Source organism: Hyperolius riggenbachi, chromosome 7, assembly GCF_040937935.1.
Source record: "Hyperolius riggenbachi isolate aHypRig1 chromosome 7, aHypRig1.pri, whole genome shotgun sequence".
Lineage (NCBI taxonomy): Eukaryota > Metazoa > Chordata > Amphibia > Anura > Hyperoliidae > Hyperolius > Hyperolius riggenbachi.
In genome coordinates this window covers 173505862-173529795 of record NC_090652.1, presented here as the reverse complement: position 1 = coordinate 173529795, position 23934 = coordinate 173505862, and the positions used below count along the sequence as shown (strand labels likewise).

Below are 23934 nucleotides of genomic sequence, written 5' to 3'. Positions count from 1 at the left end.
GGGGCAACACAGGCTGGTGTTAGTGTGCACAACCAGCCTCTGTGCCCCACTAACGTAATGAAATGCCACCTCGGGTTCTCTTTAAGAGCAGCAAATGTTCCATATAAATGGGGTTTCCCCATGAAAATCATCTTCTCTATACAGGATCACCAGTACTGTATCCCATGGGTAGCTGCAGGCCGCATCAACTGAAAAACGTGAAGATACAAGTGCAAGAAGACTCCTTTAATACATCGAGGAACCTCTTCTCCTCCAAAATAAACTAAGATTGGCGCACTGTACCTTCCTAAGGCAGAGCCCATTTCCCTCTGGCCAATTTGTGTCACATTAATTCTTGTGCGAAACTCCACTTATGTGCTTATCCAGATGTATAACTGCTTCCCCCCGCACTGTAGGACAATGAACATTTGTTCTACCTGGTACTTCATTGTTCCACCACTAGGTGGCTCTATGTTGTTTGGAGACAGCTCGCCAATACTTGGGTTGCTCTCTATGGACTTGGCTTCAATCATGCAGCAGGTGTGTCCTCCTGATATCAGAGCCCTGCAAGGAGCAACCTGTGCCAGAACTTTGCGCTCATAAGCTGGAGTATCTGGACAACGCTGGTTTCCTGGTATCTTGTATTCCTGTGTCTGCTACTCTGTTACTGAACCTATTTCCTGTCTGACCTTGATTCCTTTCTGCTCTTTTGTACCGTGATTGCTCAATTGTTGCCGACTTTATGCTTGTTCTGACCGTGATTTCTGCCTGCCTCCTTGTACTGCAATTGTGTATATATTTATCCTGTGTATATATCTTGTATATATTTAGTTAGATAGATAGGGTTCGGGATTTGCACTTTGCTTGTATGGTGTAAATGCATGTGGTGATTGCATCATTGTGTACATATGTCTTTGCATTCCTGATTTTGTTGTGCATGCAATTGCATGGAATTTGCATTATATTGTCTGAAGTACGATTTGTCTATAAACATTTTGCACAGTATTTCCCCTGCCTTCGCGCGAACTTTCGCGAACCGCAATAGACTTCAATGGGGAGGCGAACTTCAAAATTTTGAAAAAATTCTGCTGATTGGAAAAATGATAGAAAAGATGTTTCATGGGGTCTAATACCTGGAGGAAGACATAGTTGAGTAAAATACACATCAAAAGTCCCAGAAAAAAAAAATTGTATTTAATACAAAGCAGTGTTTTAAGGTCAGAAATCTCATTGAATGTTCAATTGCAGGCCTACACTACTTTATGACATCAGTAATCCTCCCTCTCTCCTCCCGGAGGGAGGAGGGTCTCATCTTCCAGGGAATTGTAGTATTTCAAAAGCTAGCTTACATACAATGGCTGGGAATTGAACCCAGGCTGGGCTGGGAATTGAACCCAGGTCTCAGTGTGCGGTAGGTAACTCGTTTAACCACTATACCACCAACAACACTACATGCTGAAGCCATCCTAGCATGTACCATTATGATCAATCCAAGAGAAAAATTAGCTTGCTTAATCCACGGAATTGTACAATATCAAAAGCCAGCTTACATACCGTGGCTGGGAATTGAACCCAGGCCGGGCTGGGAATTGAACCCAGGTCTCAGTGTGCGGTAGGTAACTCGTTTAACCACTATACCACCAACAACACTACATGCTGAAGCCAGCCTAGCATGTACCATTATGATCAATCCAAGAGAAAAATTAGCTTGCTTAATCCACGGAATTGTACTATATCAAAGGCCAGTTTACATACCTTGGCTGGGAATTGAACCCAGGCTGGGCTGGGAATTGAACCCAGGTCTCAGTGTGCGGTAGATAACTCATTTAACCACTATACCACCAACAACACTACATGCTGAAGCCAGCCTAGCATGTACCATTATGATCAATCCAAGAGAAAAATTAGCTTGCTTAATCCACGGAATTGTACTATATCAAAAGCCAGTTTACATACCGTGGCTGGGAATTGAACTCAGGTCTCAGTGTGCGGTAGGTAACTCATTTAACCACTATACCACCAACAACACTACATGCTGAAGCCAGCCTAGCATGTACCATTATGATCAATCCAAGAGAAAAATTAGCTTGCTTAATCCACGGAATTGTACTATATCAAAAGCCAGCCTACATACCGTGGCTGGGAATTGAACCCAGGCTGGGCGGGGAATTGAACCCAGGTCTAAGTGTGCGGTAGGTAACTCATTTAACCACTATACCACCAACAACACTACACTGAAGCCAGCCTAGCATGTACCATTGTGATATACCCAAGAGAAAAATGATCTCTTTCTCTCTCTCTCTATGACTTGGTGCCATTGAAGTGAATTGTCAGCCTAAAACCATCAACGGATACCGGCAGAATTTCACAGGCAATTTCGGAATTCCGCCAGATTGGTCAAAATGGAATTGCTTTTTCAAACGGAACAAAATGACCAATTTCCGCCTAAAATTGCAGAAAATACAATTCCGCGGAAAGCGGTGACCATCCCTACTAGAGAGAGAGATTAATCTACCTGGCTATCTGGGGTTCTCTTCGGACAAGTGTTGAACACAAAAGGCAAGGCCATGCCTGGGTGGGCTTGAACCACCAACCTTGCAGTTAATAGCCAAACGCACTAACAAATTGTGCCACACAGACTGTGTACCACAAAGACTGTGCATGCAGTTGCTGTTGAATGATTTTATGGGGATGTATGTGTGTCTTTTGGAGGGAGGAAGTAAGTCTGCTCCAAGAAGTTTTAGCATGTAGTGTTGTTGGTGGTATAGTGTTTAGTGTAGTGTTGTTCATATACCTCGAACCATGTCCTATACTCACAGCCTGCAGCAGTTAAACAATTAGTACCTACATTTCCAGTGGTAACTAAGTCTATGAATTATGACTTACCTGTTTCTATTAACCCAAAGAAATCAACTCCTAAGCAAACGGCCATCAGATCTACGCCTTGGTCCACACAGTATCCAGTATCTGCATTAAAGTCTGCCCCAGTTTCAGTGCTGACTCTGAAAAAGAAACCAACACGCAAATACTTTCCTACAGCCTCGATCCGCCTCATCTCCTGTGCAGCCTCCATCCGCCTCATCTCCTGTGCAGCCTCCGTCCGCCTCATCTCCTGTGCAACCTCCATCCGCCTCATCTCCTGTGCAGCCTCCATCCGCTTCATCTCCTGTGCAGCCTTCATCCGCTTCATCTCCTGTGCAGCCTCCATCTGCCTCATCTCCTGTGCAGCCTCCATCTGCCTCATCTCCTGTGCAGCCTCCATCTGCCTCATCTCCTGTGCAGCCTCCATCTGCCTCATCTCCTGTGCAGCCTCCACTTGCCTCATCTCTGGTGCCGCTTCCATCCATCTTGCTTTCTATACAGTCCTCTGCTATTACTTTGCAACCTGCAGAGACTTTGTTTCAGTTTGCAGAGACTTGCATTCAGCCTACAAAAATTTGCATTCAGCCTGCAGAGACTTTGCCTCCGCCCGCAGAGACTTTGCCTCCGCCCGCAGAGACTTTGCCCCAGCCCGCTCAGGCCATATCAGGGTTCCTTCCAGGTACTCTGCCTATGGCCCAGCCAGATACTTTGCCAGCAGCCCAGCTATGTGTTTTGCTTAAGGCCCAGCCAGTTGCCCTGCCTGATGCCCTCAGCTTGCCTTACCTGTTATCAACCAGCTTGTTGCTTTGCCTGATGCCAACCCGTCTATTGCTTTGCCTGATGCCAACCCGTCTGTTGCTTTGCCTGATGCCAACCCATCTGTTGCTTTGCCTGATACCAACCCGTCTGTTGCCTTGCCTGATGCCAACCCGTCTGTTGCCTTGCCTGATGCCAACCAGTTTGCTACATCTAACCAGTTTACTGACCTCCAGTCTGTTGTCCACTTTGGAGTTTCACCTGACGCTTTTCTGCCTTCTGCCATCCTGACTGTCCAGCCTCCTGATGTTAAGCTCCAGTTCCAGCCAGTCTCAGGGTCCTCTGTGGATTCCCAGCTTCTGAAAACTTCTGGTGCTGCCCAGCCACCACAGACTTCTGGTGCTGCCCAGCCACCACAGACTTCTGCTGCTGCCCAGCCACCACAGACTTCTGCTGCTGCCCAGCCACCACAGACTTCTGCTGCTGCCCAGCCACCACATACTTCTGCTGCTGTTGCCCAGCCACCACAGACTTCTGCTGCTGCCCAGCCACCACAGACTTCTGCTGCTGCCCAGCCACCACAGACGTCTGCTGCTGCCCAGCCACCACATACTTCTGCTGCTGCTGCCCAGCCACCACATACTTCTGCTGCTGTTGCCCAGCCACCACATACTTCTGCTGCTGCTGCTCAGCCACCACAGACTTCTGCTGCTGCTCAGCCACCACAGACTTCTGCTGCTGCTGCTCAGCCACCACAGACTTCTGCTGCTCCTGCTCAGCCACCACAGACTTCTGCTGCTCCTGCTCAGCCACCACAGACTTCTGCTGCTGCTGCTCAGCCACCACAGGCTGCTGCTGCTGCTCAGCCACCACAGACGTCTGCTGCTGCTGCTCAGCCACCACAGACGTCTGCTGCTGCTGCTCAGCCACCACAGACTTCTGCTGCTGCTCAGCCACCACAGACTTCTGCTGCTGCTCAGCCACCACAGACTTCTGCTGCTGCTCAGCCACCACAGACTTCTGCTACTGCTACTCAGCCACCACAAACTTCTGCTGCTGCTTAGCCACCACAGACTTCTGCTGCTGCTGCTTAGCCACCACAGACTTCTGCTGCTGCTGCTTAGCCACCACAGACTTCTGCTGCTGCTGCTTAGCCACCACAGACTTCTGCTGCTCAGCCACCACAGACTTCTGCTGCTGCTCAGCCACCACAGACCTCTGCTGCTGTTGCTGCTCAGCCACCACAGACTTTTGCTGTTGCTGCTCAGCCACCACAGACTTTTGCTGCTGCTGCTCAGCCACCACAGACTTTTGCTGCTGCTGCTCAGCCACCACAGACTTTTGCTGCTGCTGCTCAGCCACCACAGACTTTTGCTGCTGCTGCTCAGCCACCACAGACTTTTGCTGCTGGTGCTTAGCCACCACAGACTCTTGCTGCAGCTGCTCAGCCGCCACAGACTTCTGCTGCTGCTGCTCAGCCACCACAGACTTCAGCTGCTGCTGCTCAGCCACCACAGACTTCTGCTGCTGCTGCTGCTGCTGCTGCTGCTCAGCCACCACAGACTTCTGCTGCTGCTGCTCAGCCACCACAGACTTCTGCTGCTGCTGCTCAGCCACCACAGACTTCTGCTGCTGCTGCTCAGCCACCACAGACTTCTGCTGCTGCTGCTGCTGCTCAGCCACCACAGACTTCTGCTGCTGCTGCTTAGCCACCACAGACTTCTGCTGCTGCTGCTCAGCCACCACAGACTTCTGCTGCTGCTCAGCCACCACAGACTTTTGCTGCTGCTGCTTAGCCACCACAGACTCTTGCTGCAGCGGCTCAGCCGCCACAGACTTCTGCTACTGCTGCTCAGCCACCACAGACTTCAGCTGCTGCTGCTCAGCCACCACAGACTTCTGCTTCAGCTGCTGCTGCTCAGCCACCACAGACGTCTGCTGCTGCTGCTCAGCCACCACAGACGTCTGCTGCTCAGCCACCACAGACTTCTGCTGCTGCTGCTGCTCAGCCACCACAGACTTCTGCTGCTGCTCAGCCACCACAGACTTCTGCTGCTCCTGCTCAGCCACCACAGACTTCTGCTGCTCCTGCTCAGCCACCACAGACTTCTGCTGCTGCTGCTCAGCCACCACAGACTTCTGCTGCTGCTGCTCAGCCACCACAGACTGCTGCTGCTGCTGCTCAGCCACCACAGACGTCTGCTGCTGCTGCTCAGCCACCACAGACTTCTGCTGCTGCTGCTGCTCAGCCACCACAGACTTCTGCTGCTGCTCAGCCACCACAGACTTCTGCTGCTGCTCAGCCACCACAGACTTCTGCTACTGCTACTCAGCCACCACAAACTTCTGCTGCTGCTTAGCCACCACAGACTTCTGCTGCTGCTGCTTAGCCACCACAGACTTCTGCTGCTGCTGCTTAGCCACCACAGACTTCTGCTGCTGCTGCTTAGCCACCACAGACTTCTGCTGCTCAGCCACCACAGACTTCTGCTGCTGCTCAGCCACCACAGACCTCTGCTGCTGTTGCTGCTCAGCCACCACAGACTTTTGCTGTTGCTGCTCAGCCACCACAGACTTTTGCTGCTGCTGCTCAGCCACCACAGACTTTTGCTGCTGCTGCTCAGCCACCACAGACTTTTGCTGCTGCTGCTCAGCCACCACAGACTTTTGCTGCTGCTGCTCAGCCACCACAGACTTTTGCTGCTGGTGCTTAGCCACCACAGACTCTTGCTGCAGCTGCTCAGCCGCCACAGACTTCTGCTGCTGCTGCTCAGCCACCACAGACTTCAGCTGCTGCTGCTCAGCCACCACAGACTTCTGCTGCTGCTGCTGCTGCTGCTGCTGCTCAGCCACCACAGACTTCTGCTGCTGCTGCTCAGCCACCACAGACTTCTGCTGCTGCTGCTCAGCCACCACAGACTTCTGCTGCTGCTGCTCAGCCACCACAGACTTCTGCTGCTGCTCAGCCACCACAGACTTCTGCTGCTGCTGCTTAGCCACCACAGACTTCTGCTGCTGCTGCTCAGCCACCACAGACTTCTGCTGCTGCTCAGCCACCACAGACTTTTGCTGCTGCTGCTTAGCCACCACAGACTCTTGCTGCAGCGGCTCAGCCGCCACAGACTTCTGCTACTGCTGCTCAGCCACCACAGACTTCATCTGCTGCTGCTCAGCCACCACAGACTTCTGCTGCAGCTGCTGCTGCTCAGCCACCACAGACTTCTGCTGCTGCTGCTCAGCCACCACAGACTTCTGCTGCTGCTGCTCAGCCACCACAGACTTCTGCTGCTGCTGCTCAGCCACCACAGACTTCTGCTGCTGCTGCTCAGCCACCACAGACTTCTGCTGCTGCTGCTCAGCCACCACAGACTTCTGCTGCTGCTGCTGCTGCTCAGCCACCACAGACTTCTGCTACTGCTGCTTAGCCACCACAGACTTCTGCTACTCAGCCACCACAAACTTCTGCTGCTGCTTAGCCACCACAGACTTCTGCTGCTGCTGCTGCTTAGCCACCACAGACTTCTGCTGCTCAGCCACCACAGACTTCTGCTGCTGCTCAGCCACCACAGGCTTCTGCTGCTGTTGCTGCTCAGCCACCACAGACTTTTGCTGCTGCTGCTCAGCCACCACAGACTTTTGCTGCTGCTGCTCAGCCACCACAGACTTTTGCTGCTGCTGCTTAGCCACCACAGACTCTTGCTGCAGCTGCTCAGCCACCACAGACTTCTGCTGCTGCTGCTCAGCCACCACAGACTTCTGCTGCTGCTGCTCAGCCACCACAGACTTCTGCTGCTGCTGCTGCTCAGCCACCACAGACTGCTGCTGCTGCTGCTCAGCCACCACAGACTTCTGCTGCGGCTGCTCAGCCACCACAGACTTCTGCAGCTGCTCAGCCACCACAGACTTCTGCTGCTGCTCAACCACCACAGACTTCTGCTGCTGCTCAGCCACCACAGACTTCTGCTGCTGCTCAGCCACCACAGACTTCTGCTGCTGCTCAGCCACCACAGACTTCTGCTGCTGCTCAGCCACCACAGACTTCTGCTGCTGTTGCTGCTGCTCAGCCACCACAGACTTCTGCTACTGCTGCTTAGCCACCACATACTTTTGCTGCTCAGCCACCACAAACTTCTGCTGCTGCTTAGCCACCACAGACTTCTGCTGCTGCTGCTTAGCCACCAGAGACTTCTGCTGCTGCTGCTTAGCCACCACAGACTTCTGCTGCTCAGCCACCACAGACTTCTGCTGCTGCTGAGCCACCACAGACTTCTGCTGCTGCTCAGCCACCACAGACTTCTGCTGCTGCTGCTCAGCCTCCACAAACTTCTGCTGCTGCTCCTTAGCCACCACAGACTCTTGCTGCAGCTGCTCAGCCACCACAGACTTCTGCTGCTGCTGCTGCTGCTCAGCCACCACAGACTTCTGCTGCTGCTGCTGCTCAGCCACCACAGACTTCTGCTGCTGCTCAGACACCACAGACTTCTGCTGCTGCTCAGACACCACAGACTGCTGCTGCTACTCAGACACCACAGACTGCTGCTGCTGCTCAGACACCACAGACTGCTGCTGCTGCTCAGACACCACAGACTGCTGCTGCTCAGCCACCACAGACTTCTGCTGTGGCTGCTGCTGCTCAGCCACCACAGACTTCTGCTGCTGCTGCTGCTCAGCCACCACAGACTTCTGCTGCTGCTCAACCACCACAGACTTCTGCTGCTGCTCAGCCACCACAGACTTCTGCTGCTGCTCAGCCACCACAGACTTCTGCTGCTGCTCAGCCACCACAGACTGTTGCTGCTGTTGCTGCTGCTCCGCCACCACAGACTTCTGCTACTGCTGCTTAGCCACCACAGACTTCTGCTGCTCAGCCACCACAAACTTCTGCTGCTGCTTAGCCACCACAGACTTCTGCTGCTGCTGCTTAGCCACCAGAGACTTCTGCTGCTGCTGCTTAGCCACCACAGACTTCTGCTGCTCAGCCCTAACAGACTTCTGCTGCTGCTGAGCCACCACAGACTTCTGCTGCTGCTGCTGCTCAGCCACCACAGACTTCTGCTGCTGCTGCTCAGCCTCCACAAACTTCTGCTGCTGCTGCTTAGCCACCACAGACTCTTGCTGCAGCTGCTCAGCCACCACAGACTTCTGCTGCTGCTGCTGCTGCTCAGCCACCACAGACTTCTGCTGCTGCTGCTGCTGCTGCTGCTCAGCCACCACAGACTTCTGCTGCTGCTCAGCCACCACAGACTTCTGCTGCTGCTCAGCCACCACAGACTTCTGCTGCTGCTCAGCCACCACAGACTTCTGCTGCTGCTCAGCCACCACAGACTTCTGCTGCTGCTCAGACACCACAGACTGCTGCTGCTGCTCAGACACCACAGACTGCTGCTGCTGCTGCTCAGCCACCACAGACTTCTGCTGCGGCTGCTGCTGCTCAGCCACCACAGACTTCTGCTGCTGCTGCTGCTCAGCCACCACAGACTTCTGCTGCTGCTCAGCCACCACAGACTTCTGCTGCTGCTGCTGTCCAGCCACCACAGACTTCTGCTGCAGCTGCTGCTCAGCCACCACAGACTTCTGCTGCAGCTGCTGCTCAGCCACCACAGACTTCTGCTGCAGCTGCTGCTCAGCCACCACAGACTTCTGCTGCAGCTCAGCCACCACAGACTTCTGCTACAGCTGCTGCTCAGCCACCACAGACTGATGAAATATACTCCCCTCTTATTAGCACAAGACCAGGTAGGTTTCACCACAAGCCGCCAAGCCTCAGATGCCACGAGAGGCATGGTAACAGCTTTAAGGCATGTTAAGCTCTGTCGGATGCCTTAATTTTGGATGCAGAGAAGGCATTTGACAGATTACTGTCCTCTGGCAATATCTTATTATTATTATTTAGTATTTATATAGCGCCAACATATTACGCAGCGCTGTACAGTGTGTGTATATATATATATATATATATATATATATATATATATATATATATATATATATATATATATATATATTGTCTTGTCACTAACTGTCCCTCAAAGGAGCTCACAATCTAATCCCTACCATTGCCATATGTCTATATTATGTAGTGTAAGTACTGTAGTCTATGGCCAATTTTTAGGGGAAGCCAATTAACTTATCTATATGTTTTTGGAATGTGGGAGGAAACCGGAGTGCCCAGAGGAAACCCACTCAGACACGGAGAGAACATACAAACTCTTTGCCGATAGTGCCCTGGCTGGGATTCGAACCAGGGACCCAGCGCTGCAAGGCAAGAGAGCTAACTACTACGCCACCGTGCTGCCTAGACTAGAGCTACTCTAGTCAAATTTGGATTTTCGGGACAAATCCTATCTGCTATTATGGCTTTATACTTTGCCTTGTCTGCCCAAGTTAATGCAGCTGGGTTTATCTCCAAATCTTTCTATCTCACTAATGGTACCCGCCAGGGTTGCCCCCATCACCAGTCATTTTTGTTTTAATCATGGAGGCCATTGCCCAAGAAATCCACTCAAACCCATTAATATAAGACATCCCTATTAAAAGCACCAATCATGTAATAAGGATGTTTTCTGATGATGTGGCCCTACTATTATCTAAATCCTTTATTTTAGGCCTAAATGTACCTTCATAAATGGAAACCCAGCTAGAAACATTATTCCTGTTTCCTTGGACAGACAGAGCAGTAACATACTTGGGCATCCAGCTATCTTACTCTTCAGTGTTATTTAAATATAACCTTGGGCTCTAACCTCAGAGACTTATTGACTAGTGTTATCATGGGCGCTAAACCCCCCTCTTCTCCATATCCCTCTATACAAGCCTCTGAAAAATCATGGGAATATTTTACCAAACTTTCCCCTCCACGGTCTGAAACTGTCCTAATCCCAACTTCGGTGTCAGTCCTCAAACATTTTACTAAAGACCTTAAAGCGAACCCAAACCAAACATTTTTTTTATTCAAAATATTTAGTTGCACCATTCTGACACATACAAAGATAAATAAACACTCCTTCAAGCCTATGAGCATTTCAGTGCATGCTTTTCACCCTCCTCTTTGCATAACTAGAGTTATACAGGTGGCAGCCATTAGCAATTCCTCCTTTGCTGGACACCACCGACTCCACCAGTTTGCTGGATTATTTGCCGGCAATATGAAAGGAAGGGAGGGGTTTCTCCAATAAATGTAAAATATTGTATATTTGTCATCATGCAGCTGAAAAAAGGCTGCTATTTATTATTATAATTTAGAAAATAGATTTTATTTCTGAAATCTTGTATTTTTAGTTTGGGTCCACTTTAAAGGGAACCTTAACTGAGAGAGATATGGATGTTTCCTTTTAAACAATACCAGTTGATTGTCAGTCCTGCTGATCTCTTTGGCTGCAGCAGTGGCTGAATCACAACCCTGAAACAAGCATGCAGCTAATCCAGTCTCACTTTAGTCAGAAAACCTGCTCTGCATGCTTGTTGAGGGGCTGTGGCTAAAAGTATTAGAGACATAGGATGAGCAGGGCTGCAAGGCAACTGGTAGTATTTTAAAAGGAAAAATGCATATCCTTCTCAGTTTAGGTTCCCTTTAACCTGAAACCATGGAAATAATCAGGTATCTCTCAGGTACATGACCTTTTCGAAGGCCCCCAAGTCAAGCCTTTTATAGATTTACATAAACAAAATAACCTACCGCATTCTTAACTCTTTACATACCATATTCCACTTAATTAAAACAGAACAAATATCTCCTCCAGTTATGCACCCTAACCTGTTAACTATGCTCAACTTCACAGGACACTATAAAGGTGGTATCTCTATTTGGTATAAGGCTCTCAAGTGTGACGCTGAATCTCCTCTCAAACGATATGCCAAAGTGTGGTAGTTAGATCTTAACTGATATCTCAATTGATAAATTAACAGCAGCCAATAGAATAATTGCTAATATCTCACGATGTAACACTCACTGGGAATTGTCAAAGAAGGTGCTCTATAAATGGTTTAGAACCCCCAGACAGATGGCGTAATTTTTCTCTTGTTCTTCCCAAACTGATGGAAATGTAAATGCTCTTTAGGTACCTACCTGCACATGTTTTGGGAGTGTCCTATAGTGAAACGTTTATGGTCTACAGTTGAATCATACATACGTAAAATTTACACACCTAACTTCAAACTTTCACCTGAATTTGCTTTATTATTATTAAATACGGAAAATATTCCCAGGGAGGTATGTCCTCCTATCTATCATCTGATCTTAAAGTGAACCCTAAGACAGAAACAAAAAAGGAGTTTTACTCACCTGGGGTTTCTAACAGCCCCCTGCAGCAGTCCTGTGTCCTCGCAGCCACTCACTAATCCTCTGGTCCCTCGCTGCCAGCTAGTTTCGTTTTTGCTGGCAAGCCCGTCAGGACTGGCCACGCGTATCTTTTTCTGCATTCTCAACTGTAATTAGCGCTATTGCGGACCGCAGCGCGTACAAAGATATGCGTTGCCGCATTACCTACGCGTAGATATGCGACAATGCGTACCACTTGGGGGTATCTAGAGGGGTGCAGGCATGGCTTGTGAAATAAGCACCACAGCACCATGGGCACTGTGCCTGCTCCTGTGCTGTGCCACCATGCCTGCCCCTGTGCTACACCCCATGCCTGCCCCTGTGCTGCACCCCATGCCTGCCCCGTGCTGCACTGCCATGCCTGCCTGCCTGCCTCCGTGCCTCTCCATCACTCAGACCTCAGATCAGATTTATTCTGTTGTCTGGGGAATATGGCAACTTAATTTATATATGTAGGGCACACATGGCTTAGTGTTAGAAAAGAGGGCTGAGAGGGAATAAGAAGAGATATTTATTTGGCAATATCTCAAGCCAAAAAACACAGGCAACCATAACACGTACGTGAGAAAGGATGCTGTTTGTAGAGGGGAAGGGGGCTCTGACCAGGGGGAGCAATTTCAGTGTTTGCCATAGGCTTTTTATTACCCAGATTACACCCCTGTCCCTCTCTGTAGTGTGGATAAAGGGAAAAGAGGCGCCCAGAGAAGATAAAATGCGTTCAAAACAAATAAAATGAAAAAAAAGTGAGGTGGCTTACCTCAATGAAGACAAATTCACATATTAATAGAATAGAACTAATAGCGCTTGTAGCCACAAATAAGGCGCCTTATTTGTGGCTACAAGCACTATTAGGCACTGCTATTTGGCCTGAGGAAGTGGGTATGCACCCACAAAACGCATTCTATTCATACGTGAATTTGTCTTCATTGAGGTAAGCCACCTCACTTTTTACATTTTATTTTTTTCATTTGTTTTAATGTATTGTATTTTCTATGGGTGCCCCTTTCCCCTTTATCCTGTGCCTTCACCCTCCTTTTGGAGGGGGATCAACCATCTTTGACCAATTTAGGTCATTTGAGGTTTGCTTTTTATCAAGAGTGCGACCATCACCAGCTCTGTCTGGTCACCCGAGTGGAGTCGGGGTTATACATCTCCACCTGCTTCTAGTGGTCGGTTGCCCTTCTGCAACCCACTTTTGTTAGTATAATCCATCCACATATTTTACATACTTCAGGTAGTGTGACATACTGCACCATTTGGGCTCCTGTTGTCTCTGTGTTTTTTTTTCTGCAGAGTGCAATTTTTATTATCTCTACTTTTTGTCCCTCTCCGTAGTGTACCATCAAAAAAGCTTGTTATGGCAACATGTGACTCTCGATGGGGAGACCCTCACATAGTATTCCTGTATGCTCAACAGATCCAGGCACATATCTCTATAAATATTATTGCTTTATAAAGTACTTACATATTCGGTGGTGCAGTACAAAGTAAGAAAACAAACATGGGTTATATAATGACAAAACCACTTAGTAAGGAAAATCTAACAAGCGGGTGGTACACACCAATAATGTACAAAGGCTTTTTACTGAAAAACAGTATACATTTTATTTATCAAAAAAAATATGTATTAAAAATTGTCTACAAAGCCCTTTAACCTGTTACCACCCCTGCACCCACTAATCCCATTAGACCCCTCCAACATGCATGCCGCACATATCACACCAAGCACACATAGCCGATGGAACAAGTGCACTTGTAAAGGAACAGTTAGCCACAAGATTCCAGTAAAGTTCAATGGCATAATAATATTGAATAATGAGATGATCCACGTCTTAGCAACCCTTCACACAGGGGAGTAGCAGTCTCTTTAAGCGGCATAAAGCAATAATACGTCAAGCATTAATCAACAAAGTCCATGCAAGCAGTCAGCTTAATCCTCTGAATGCAGTGTAAGCAAACTTAGGAAGCATATATAGAGTGATGACAGTCCCTTTCAGGGGCATAGAGCAGTGATTTATAAAACATAAGCCAGCAGGGTCCATAACAAATGGTCAGCTTAATCCTCTGGGTATGGTATAAGCAAACTTAAATAAGCACATGGAGGTAGCAGTTGAGCACATCAAGTACAGGCATATATGCCTTCAACCAGCGTCTCTCAATACATGTATTCTGTGTGATATCTCACCAGTCCAGATATCGGATCAAGCGTCCATAAATCTCCTCCCCAGGTGCTTGACAGCCGCTGCAGCGTAATGTTCTGTGCTGTTGATCTTGGAGATTATGCGGGCAAAGGGGAAACCTCAGTGGGGCAGAGGTGACAGGAGGCCAGACAAACATTGCGGTAACGCCAGCAGTAGCCCCGACATGTTTCACGAGCTCTTTGCTCGTTTCCTCAGGAGCCGTGGCTCACCGCAATTCACTTCCATTCGGCTGAAATCAGTTGCATCCGCCAATCGCGGCGCAAGGGGGTGGGACTGCCCAGCCGCGTCATCCGCCCAATAGCGGCAACGCCCTTCATGCCCCAGCAACTCCACCTGCCACCGCAGCAATCCGGCAGACGGAGGAAGCAAAGGAGGACACGCGTCATTGCAAGGAGCGCTAGCCAGCGTCGCATTGCCCAGGTAACCATGCCTGGGTCTAGCAACACATTGCGTGCGCTCCAAGGACGAAAGATCTAAGCCAGACCGGACCGCCCACCCCGCAGCATCAGCACACATGCATAACACATATTATGCAGGAGAACAGAGGTGCCAAAAGGATAAAAGGAAGCTAAATGAGCTTAAAAACCAAATTCTTGGTAAATAGAGGAGGTAGTGGTGGACTTACCTCCTCCAAGTAGACACACAACGACTGTAGTAAACACAGTCAATATATTTTATTTATGAACTCCAAATATGCAACGCGTTTCGCAGGTTTGATCCCGCTTCATCAGGCAATAACAACGGAGCAATAGCATATGTGGTCAGTAGAAGAGCCAGGCACCTCTGGCACCTACTTGGAGGTGGTAAGTCCACCACTACCTCCTCTATTTACCAAGAATTTGGTTTTTAAGCTCATTTAGCTTCCTTTTATCCTTTTGGCGCCTCTGTTTTCCTGCATAATATTGAGTCCATCCTGGGTGGAGGGTTGAACCCCCTTTTTCTCATCTACAGAGAGCGACTTCTTATTCCTGAGTGGGGTCAGGAAAATCTCCCCACCTGCCTTTACAGTGGTTGCCTAATGGTAACCCTGGTTTGTGAGTATTAATATTTACTCTATCTAGTAACCATTTACCAGTACATATTACACTATTGGGGCTCTTGGTGTTTCTTGTTTTTATGCATAACACATATGTTCCTCATATATAAATAAACATGATAAACTGTACATCGATTCCTGCAACATTAAGCACTAAATAAGTGTATAACAAATTAGCGGACTACTGAAAATTATGCTGTAGCCGGCCCATAAAAAGCTGGCCATACGGCCAGAAAACCTCATTAAAGAGAACCCGAGGTGGTTTCTGAGAATATCAGCACACAGAGGCTGGGTCTACTTATATTGCCCAGCCTCTGTTGCTATCTCAATCTCCCCTAAGTTCCCCCTGCGCTCTGCTATACCCTCATAAATCACAGCCGCGCTGTCTACATGCAGTGGGCTGTGTTTACCTATGTAGTGTCACTCTCGCCGCTCCCCCCGCCTCCTGCATAGCTCCGGTCCCTGCCCGCGTCCCCTCCAATCAGCGGGGAGGAAAGGGACGCGGGCAGGGGACCAGAGCTATGCAGGAGACGGAGCTATGCAGGAGGCGGGGGGAGCGGTGAGAGTGACACTACATAGGTAAACACAGCCCGCTGCGATTTATGGGGGCATAGCAGAGTGAAGGGGGAACTTAGGGGGGATTGAGATAGCAACAGAGGCTGGGCAAGATAAGTAGACCCAGCCTCTGTGTGCTGATATCGTTCTTAGAAACCACCTCGGGTTCTCTTTAAGAAAAAAAATTCCTAACCCAGTATCTGCCGAGCAGGGCGCAGCAGGAACCCCAGCACGCCCAGGCAGAACATAAATGGGATGCTGCGGAACACAAATAGGGACACCGCCAGTCAACAATGGAATACAAGATATCTAGACTGGAAGGAAGGACACAAATCCCTCCATCTCATTCAAACAGGGGTAGGGGGGGGATGTGGCATTCAGATCAAAGATCCATTAACATTCCCTTTGTTTAAGTAATCTATCCTGATTGCCCCCTCTATTTGACCCATGTATACAGTCTATACCCACAAACCTCAATCTGCTGTAATCTCCATCATGGCGTTGCCTGAAGTGCAGTCCAACGGGAGCAGTGTAGTTCACTTTTTTTATACTTTGTATGTGCTCAGACACGCGTTTGTGCAGTTCTCGTGTAGTTTTACCAATGTAAAAGGCCCCGCAGGGGCACATCAGCAAATAAACAACAAACTTTGTTGCACAATTGACATAATGTGATAATCTCCACTGTCTCCTGTCCAGAAGCACGACCGACCCGCCAGTATGCATATATCTGCATAATTTGCAGCCACCGCAAGTGTAGGTACCCAAGACACGACAATGTGGTCTAGAGGCATCAATCCCCACGAAGTGGCTTCTCACCAAGGAGTCCCTCAAAGAGGTCGCTCTCTTAAACGTTATATTAGGTCTGGGTGGAACAAGAGAGGACAACTGTGAACAGTGGCGTAGCTAAGGAACTGTGGGCCCCGATGCAAGTTTTACAATGGGGCCCACCAAGCATTCAGTACATAACAATTGATACCGCGCACCAAAACCTGCCAATGGCAACTACAGTGTCAGAGGTGCAAGAAGGGGATGGGGAACAGCTTGTTAATGGTTACCACTATTCAAAGTATCTATAGAAGTGATTATTATGAGCACAGGACCAATAGAGCGCTAATACTGTAGTCGAGGAAGGACCCTTCCGGGCCCCTCTGGACCAAGGGCCCCGATGCAGTCGCAACCTCTGCAACCCCTTTCGCTATGCCCCTGACCATGAATCATTGCACAGAATGTACCAGTATTTATCTAAGATACTGGTAATCCCCCCATATTCAGAGCAATATCGAGTGCAAAACCTCGTTATGGGTTATATAATGATACAGACAATGATATACATAAAATATGGACACTGGTACAAAATACAGAAATGGTGAATACAATGACAAATGTAACATGATGAATAAAATGTATAACAGAGTGCAAGCTTACAATATAAAGGAAAGGAGGGAAACGAGGTGGGCTCTTTATGCCCATGTTGTCGTTATGATGACATTACCACCATTGTTGGATGCTTTATCTATTTATCTTGTCTTCTCAGTGTGTCAAGGCCCTGTGTCTCCTCATATCATAGTTAGTTTGGTTGAAAAAAAGACGCCTGTCCATAACGTTAAACCAGAAACTAGTCAATAAGATTATCAATGGCCGATATCCTATCTTGTACACTCAGCACATCATGGTCAACCACCTAAATGAGTCTTAAGATGTAGGCTAAATTGAAAGGGTGGAAATTTGCAAGATCTATTTTTCAGACCAAAATCAACTCAGCGAGGATGATACATGTCCCTTGACACACTGAGAAGAGATATCAGGGGACGGTGTATCCAATGTTCCCAAAGATCGAGACTCCAAAAGTATTAGGGCTTGTAAATCCTCCTCAGCCCAAACACCACAGGGATTACCGCCAATCGAGACACATATTGTGTTTCTGTATAGTGGCTTTAGCACTACCCATCTACCACTAACCACTTCAGAAACATCAGTATTGTGTGTTGGGCAAAAATCTAACCCCTTCTACAACAAAGTAATGTTCAGAGTAGATATTTTACCTGTAAGGTTGATAACCCGAAAATCACTGGGGTCCCTCCCTGCCCCTTCTTTTCCTCTCCACTGTCATTTGTATGTTCCCTCTCTCTAAAAACAAAACCGGGGCAACAGAAGAGGATGAAGAAGTGGAGCCACCAATGATGTCTTTGACCTTTTTGTACAGTAAGTCCTCACCAAATTCCACCAGGAATTCCATTACTTTTTCAATTTTTCTCTACATTGCAGTCAAATCAGCTTGATCAAGCTCATTCATTAAGGTTAAACAAATTTTAGCTTAGCCCTCCAAGTTCTGTTCCCACAATTTTTTGAAATCTTCAGTGATGTTTTTTCTATGGAGAAAAATTTGGAAACACAACCAGATGGGGGAAAATTGGTCCTCCAAATCATGGGTCCCCAACCTGGGGGCCGTGGCCCCCTGGGGGTCCTTGGGCAGATTTCTGGGGGGCCGCGGCTTCTTCCTCTCCCCCCACTCCTGTTACCTTATGAGCGGGCGGCCGCTTCCTTCCTTATATTCCTTCAGCTGCGGCTCTCCTCTTCGCGGCATGTCGTATTACAGCAGCGCTTCCTGCACGGCTGCTGTAAGGAGCAAAGGGAGCCGGGACAGCGGTTCCCATAGTAACGGTAATGCGTATCGCCGCTACAGGAAGCCGCTACTGCACCTCCTTCCCTCCTTACAGCACCCGCGCAGGAAGCGCTGCTGTAATACGACATGCTGCGAAGAGGAGAGCCGAGGCTGGAGGAATATAAGGAAGGAAGCGGACGCCCGCTCATAAGGTAACAGGAGCGGCGGCCGCGGGGGGGGGGGGGGGGGGGAGAGGGCATCTCTGCTAGCTACACTGGGGCAGCTATACTGGGGTAACTACTGGGCTAACTGTACTGGCTACACTGGGCTAACTGTACTAGGTATACTGGGTTAACTGTACTTGCTATACTGGGCTAACTGTACTTGCTATACTGGGCTAACTGTACTTGCTATACTGGGCTAACTGTACTTGCTATACTGGGCTAACTGTACTTGCTATACTGGGCTAACTGTACTAGTTATACTGTGGCAACTGTACTTGCTATACTGTGGCAACTGTACTTGCTATACTGTGGTAACTGTACTAGCTATACTGTAGTAACTGTACTAGCTATACTGTGGTACCTGTACTAGCTATACTGTGGTAACTGTACTTGCTATACTGTGGTAACTGTACTTGCTATACTGTGGTAACTGTACTTGCTATAGTGTGGTAACTGTACTTGCTATACTGGGGTAACTATACTAACTATATTGGGGTAACTATACTACCTAACTAACTATACTGAGGCAACTATAGTCCTTATACAGGGGCAACTGTGTTAGCTACCTATACTGGGGGCAACTATACCTAAATACCTACTTATCTAGATACCTACTTACCTATATACTACACTCAAAATCAGGGAAAAGAGGGGGGGGGGGGGGCTGCCGCCGCCACTAACCACGCCCCCCTCCCCCCGGGGGGGGCCCCAGAGAAAAGTTTGGTCGGGATAGTGGGCCCCGGGCTTAAAAAGGTTGGGGACCCCTGCTCCAAATAGATCTTGTTGTATTTAAAGTTCCACCATATTATAGATTTTTTTTAATATAATATCAACTTGCAAAAAACTCCATTAATCAATATATGCTGATGGGGCCTCACAAATGATTTATATAGAGGGAGTACGATACTAAAATCTTGTGATTTTATTTCCTGTTTTATACATCCTAGAATTGTATTTGCTTTAGCAGCTGCTGCTTGGTATTAACTTTTGCTTAACTTATCAACCCGTATTTCCAAGGTGCTTTACATTACAAGGTTCACCCTACATTAACCACCCTGGCGTTCTATTAAGATCGCCAGGGCGGCTGCGGGAGGTTTTTTTTTTAATAAAAAAAAAAACTATTCCATGCAGCCAACTGAAAGTTGGCTGCATGAATGCCCACTAGAGGGCGCTCCGGAAGCGTAATTCTGATCGCCTCCGAGCTCGTCCATACCGCTAAGGAGGTTAATTAAATTTCATCTGCCACCTGTCTGCCCATATGTTGACCATATGTTGACTGTAAAATGTCACTATTTTGCCTATTTTTTTAAATTCTGCATATTTTTGTATCATTTGCAAAGATGGCAATATTACTCTGTATTGCTAGATCATTATTTAATAATTTGAAAAGGATTGGACCTAGTACTGACCCTTGTGGGACCACACTGCTAACCGTTTCCCATTTGAATGTGACCTATTTACCACCACTTTTTTGCCTTCTGTCCCTTAACCAGGACCCTAACTCTTGCACAACACACAATGAATAGTCTTTATTCTACATATGGTTGCTAAAAAAAAAAATGTTTCTGTGTTTGTTTAGGCCTATAAAACTGTCTAATTACTTCTTATCAGCAACTGTGAATACACTGCAGGAAAGCTCTACCAAGGCAGCTCTCCATATAGAAAACACTGATGTTTAACTATTTCACGGCCTTTTGCAGAGGTAAAACCTAATTTTCAAGGATTTTCATAAATTGCAATGAAGATATTTATGGTACATAATCTTACATGTATATTCATTAAGTTTCATCTGCAATCTGCCTGCCCATATTGCCATGTTGTTGAAATACTGTTGTGTCCTGTCACTATCCTGCTTAGTGTTTATAATTCTGCATAATTTTGTATCATCTGCAAAGAAGGCAACATTACTCTGTATTCCATTTCCTAGCTCGTTAATAAATAAAGTGAACAGGATTGGACCTAGTACTGGCCCTTGCAGTGGGAGCAGCTGTTTCTAGGTTTGTCTGAATATCAGCATAGAACTCCTCTAGAGAAGCGCCTTGTAAGCACATACAACTCCTTCTCAGAAAGAGTCTAATAATTAAGTTTAGTTTAGTAATTTCTATATGTTGAAAACACATAAGGCCTCTAGATCCTCTGGCAAATGAACAAATTCACCATAAAGATGTGTAAAGGGATCCTGCAATTAAGAGAAGCAGGGAAAACACATCATGTTTGTGGCCTCTTATTATAGCGTGGATTATCACTTTGAAAGGCTGAAATTTGTGATTAATTATGAACAAATTATCAGCGTGCTAAAACTCTCATTTGTTGGTCTGTAACTGGTTGCATGAGCAAGAAAAACATTGCCTGTATTGCTTGCAATTGGTTTTTGGAATTAATCATTAGCACAAGTTAGTGCTTCACTCACTTCACTCACTCTTCACTTTTGCCAGAGGTGGCCGGAACTGGCACTGACAGGTGGACTTCCAGATCTTGAAATTCTATAAACAAAAAAGGGTTCTCACCACTCAGGTTTCACTTACCCTCTCTCCGTCAGGAAAAACACCTCTACACATGTGCTCACTGTGTGAAGACCGGAAAATTTAAATGCAAACGTTCAACAAGAGACCATAATCCAAGGCTGGCTTTATTGTAGAAAACTGATGGAGATACAGAAAGTGATTACTACCTCCATGGTATATAGTGAAGCATGTGGGGTTAGTGAGCCAAGGGTGGGTACATTTGGTCCAGTCCGGCCCTACAGCCGTTTGGCATCTAACGATGCTTGTTCACATGCTCTACTAGATTTACTAACCCCATTTGTTTTGCTACATACTATGAAGATATTAAGCACTTTCTGTGTTGCAAGCCGCTTTAAACAATAAAGCCAGCCTTGGAGTGTGCCCAGTCTCTTGTTTATCCTTTCTGGAATTCTGCTGGACATTTACTCCCATGGAGGGGTCTGGATGCTCTGGTTTGACTCGCTGGTGAAACTATGAATTTAACTGCAGGGTTGAGTATTTAGCAATTTTGTTTGTACTGGTGGTGGAATTAAATGTAGTTTGAGCACAGTTTTACACTAGGGGTGGAGTACCCCTGCACTCTTGTACCTGGGTTATCAGATAGCAATTCAAAATCTAGCCCTTCATTACTGGACTGCAAAGATTCCTAAGCACGCCACCACTAGGGACTGTGATTGTTGGTGAGAGGAGACTTTGCCACTGCCTTTGCAAGGACGTACTCTCAATCAGTGAATAGTGAGTTTAGCAGCACTAATAGGTTGTAGTGCACGGTCCTCTCCTAGAGCTGCAAGACTGTTAGTCTATGCATAATAGTACAAACGAGCACCTTAAAAGCTCATGAACTTTATTGAATCTTCTTGAAATTGGCAAAACACCTTAATAACTGTAAAGTGCAGGAAGTATGTTGGATCATATTTATACAGTGTTTCATAACTTGCCCTTTTTAAAGCTTGCCACATACTCTGGCAATTGTACAAGTTGGAGAGCATCAAAGCTCCCTATGTCAAGGATCCACCTATCAGAGCATATCACTCTTGTGGACTTAGTGGGGATGCCTGTAATGATAGGGAATGCTATCGGAAGCTTCAGCATGTACAAGCTCTACCCATATGCAGGCATACATCAGAGTGGGAAAATCATGCAGAAACAGCAACCAACCAGAGTCATGCCGCAAAAGTCCCCTATAAAGCCACCAGTTGTGTTACTGCTGCCGACAATGTGGTGGAAGTGGTCTAATGCCCAGATACCAAATGTATGTAGCCAATAGAAAAACAGCTGCTGTTCTGGTGGGAGTGTCAGATCCATGATAGGCTTAAAGTAGCACAAAGATGCTGTGACCAGTCCCTCCAAAAAAAATTAAAGAGGGACATTAACCTTGGACTGAACTCTATCCCAGTAAGTAGCCAATATACCCCCTCTCCCATGAGAGATCTTTACCTTTTCTTGAATAGTTTATCCGGGGAAGGGGAGTCCTGATATTGTGGTTAGAGATGACCCGAACCTCCGATTTTCGGTTCGCAAACTTCCGCAGAAGGTTCGGTTCGATCTAACTTTCACGAACCGCAATAGACTTCAATGGGGAGGCGAACTTGCAAAACTAGAGAAAATTATGCTAGCCACAAAAGTGATGCAAAAGATGTTTCAAGGGGTCAAACACCTGGAGGGGGGACATGGTGGAGTGGAATACATGCCAAAAGACCTGGGGAAAAATCTAGATTTGATGCAAAGCAGCGTTTTAAGGTCAGAAATCTCATTGAATGCTAAATTACAGGCCCAAAGTGCTTTCACACATCTTGCATGTGTATACATCAATCAGGAAGTGTAATCCTCCCCCCCCCCCCCTCTCGCGCTCTCTCTCTCTCTCTCTCTCTGATTTTGTCTTCCAGGGATTTGTAGGCTGTCAAAAGCAACCTCACATACATTGGCCAGGAGTCAAACCCGGGTCAACTGCTTGGAAGGCAGTTATGCTCACCACTATACCCCCATTGGCCGGGAATCGAACCCAGGTCAACTAACATTACAGGCTGAAGCCAGCCATTTCACTCATCTCTTCAACTACAAGTAGTAGTCTTAGCTACCGTAATATCTATGTTACAGCAGGGCCCTTATTACACTTTCTCTTACAGGGCTGTGGAAACCGTTTTACCCATGCGATAAAGCGAGGTGCAAAATTAAATTATGCCTAGCAGAGGATGGTTTCAATCCATCAACCTCTGGGTTATGGGCCCAGCACACTTCCGCTGCGCCACTCTGCAGTCTGCTTACATTTGTATACAATCTTCAAGTTTAGGAAGGGTACATTAGTTCCCTTCACAAAACACAAGGCCATCCCTGGGTGGGCTTGAACCACCAACCTTTCGGTTAACAGCCAAATGCGCTAACCAATTGTGCCACAGAGACTGTGTGTATGTAGTTGCTGCTAAATGGCTATCTGGGGTTCTCTTCGGACAACTGTTGAACACAAAAGGCAAGACCGTCCCTGGGTGGGTTTGAACCACCAACCTTTCGGTTAACAGCCGAATGTGCTAACTGATTGCGCCACAGTTAGCAGTTGCTGCTAAATGATTTTATGGGGATGTATGTGTGTCTTTTGGAGGGAGGAAGTAAGTCTGGTGCAAGAAGTTTAACACCACTTTTTCCTACAACAAAGCATTCACTGTGTGGCAGCAGAGTGGTGCAGCGGAAGCGTGCTGGGCCCATAACCCAGAGGTTGATGGATTGAAACCATCCTCTGCTAGGCATGATTTAATTTTTGCACCTCGCTTTATCGCATGGGCAAAACGGTTTCCATAGCTCTGTAAGAGAAAGTGTAATAAGGGCCCGGCCGTAACATAGATATTACGGTAGCTAAGACTACTCCTGGGCCTTTCTTGTAGTTGAAGAGATGAGTGAAATGGC

At 47.5% G+C, this 23934-nt stretch overlaps 1 protein-coding gene across 1 annotated transcript in view; it reads left to right on the top strand.

The window, feature by feature from the left end:
- The window catches only part of PMS1 (PMS1 homolog 1, mismatch repair system component), a 653312-nt gene extending 633139 nt beyond the window's left edge, over window positions 1–20173 (top strand). Inside the window, exon 14 of the transcript XR_011022768.1 lies at window positions 20112–20173. The gene's annotated coding sequence lies outside the window, so the exon portion shown is untranslated. The remainder of the gene's footprint in view (window positions 1–20111) is intronic.
- The last annotated feature ends 3761 nt before the right edge of the window (window positions 20174–23934 follow it).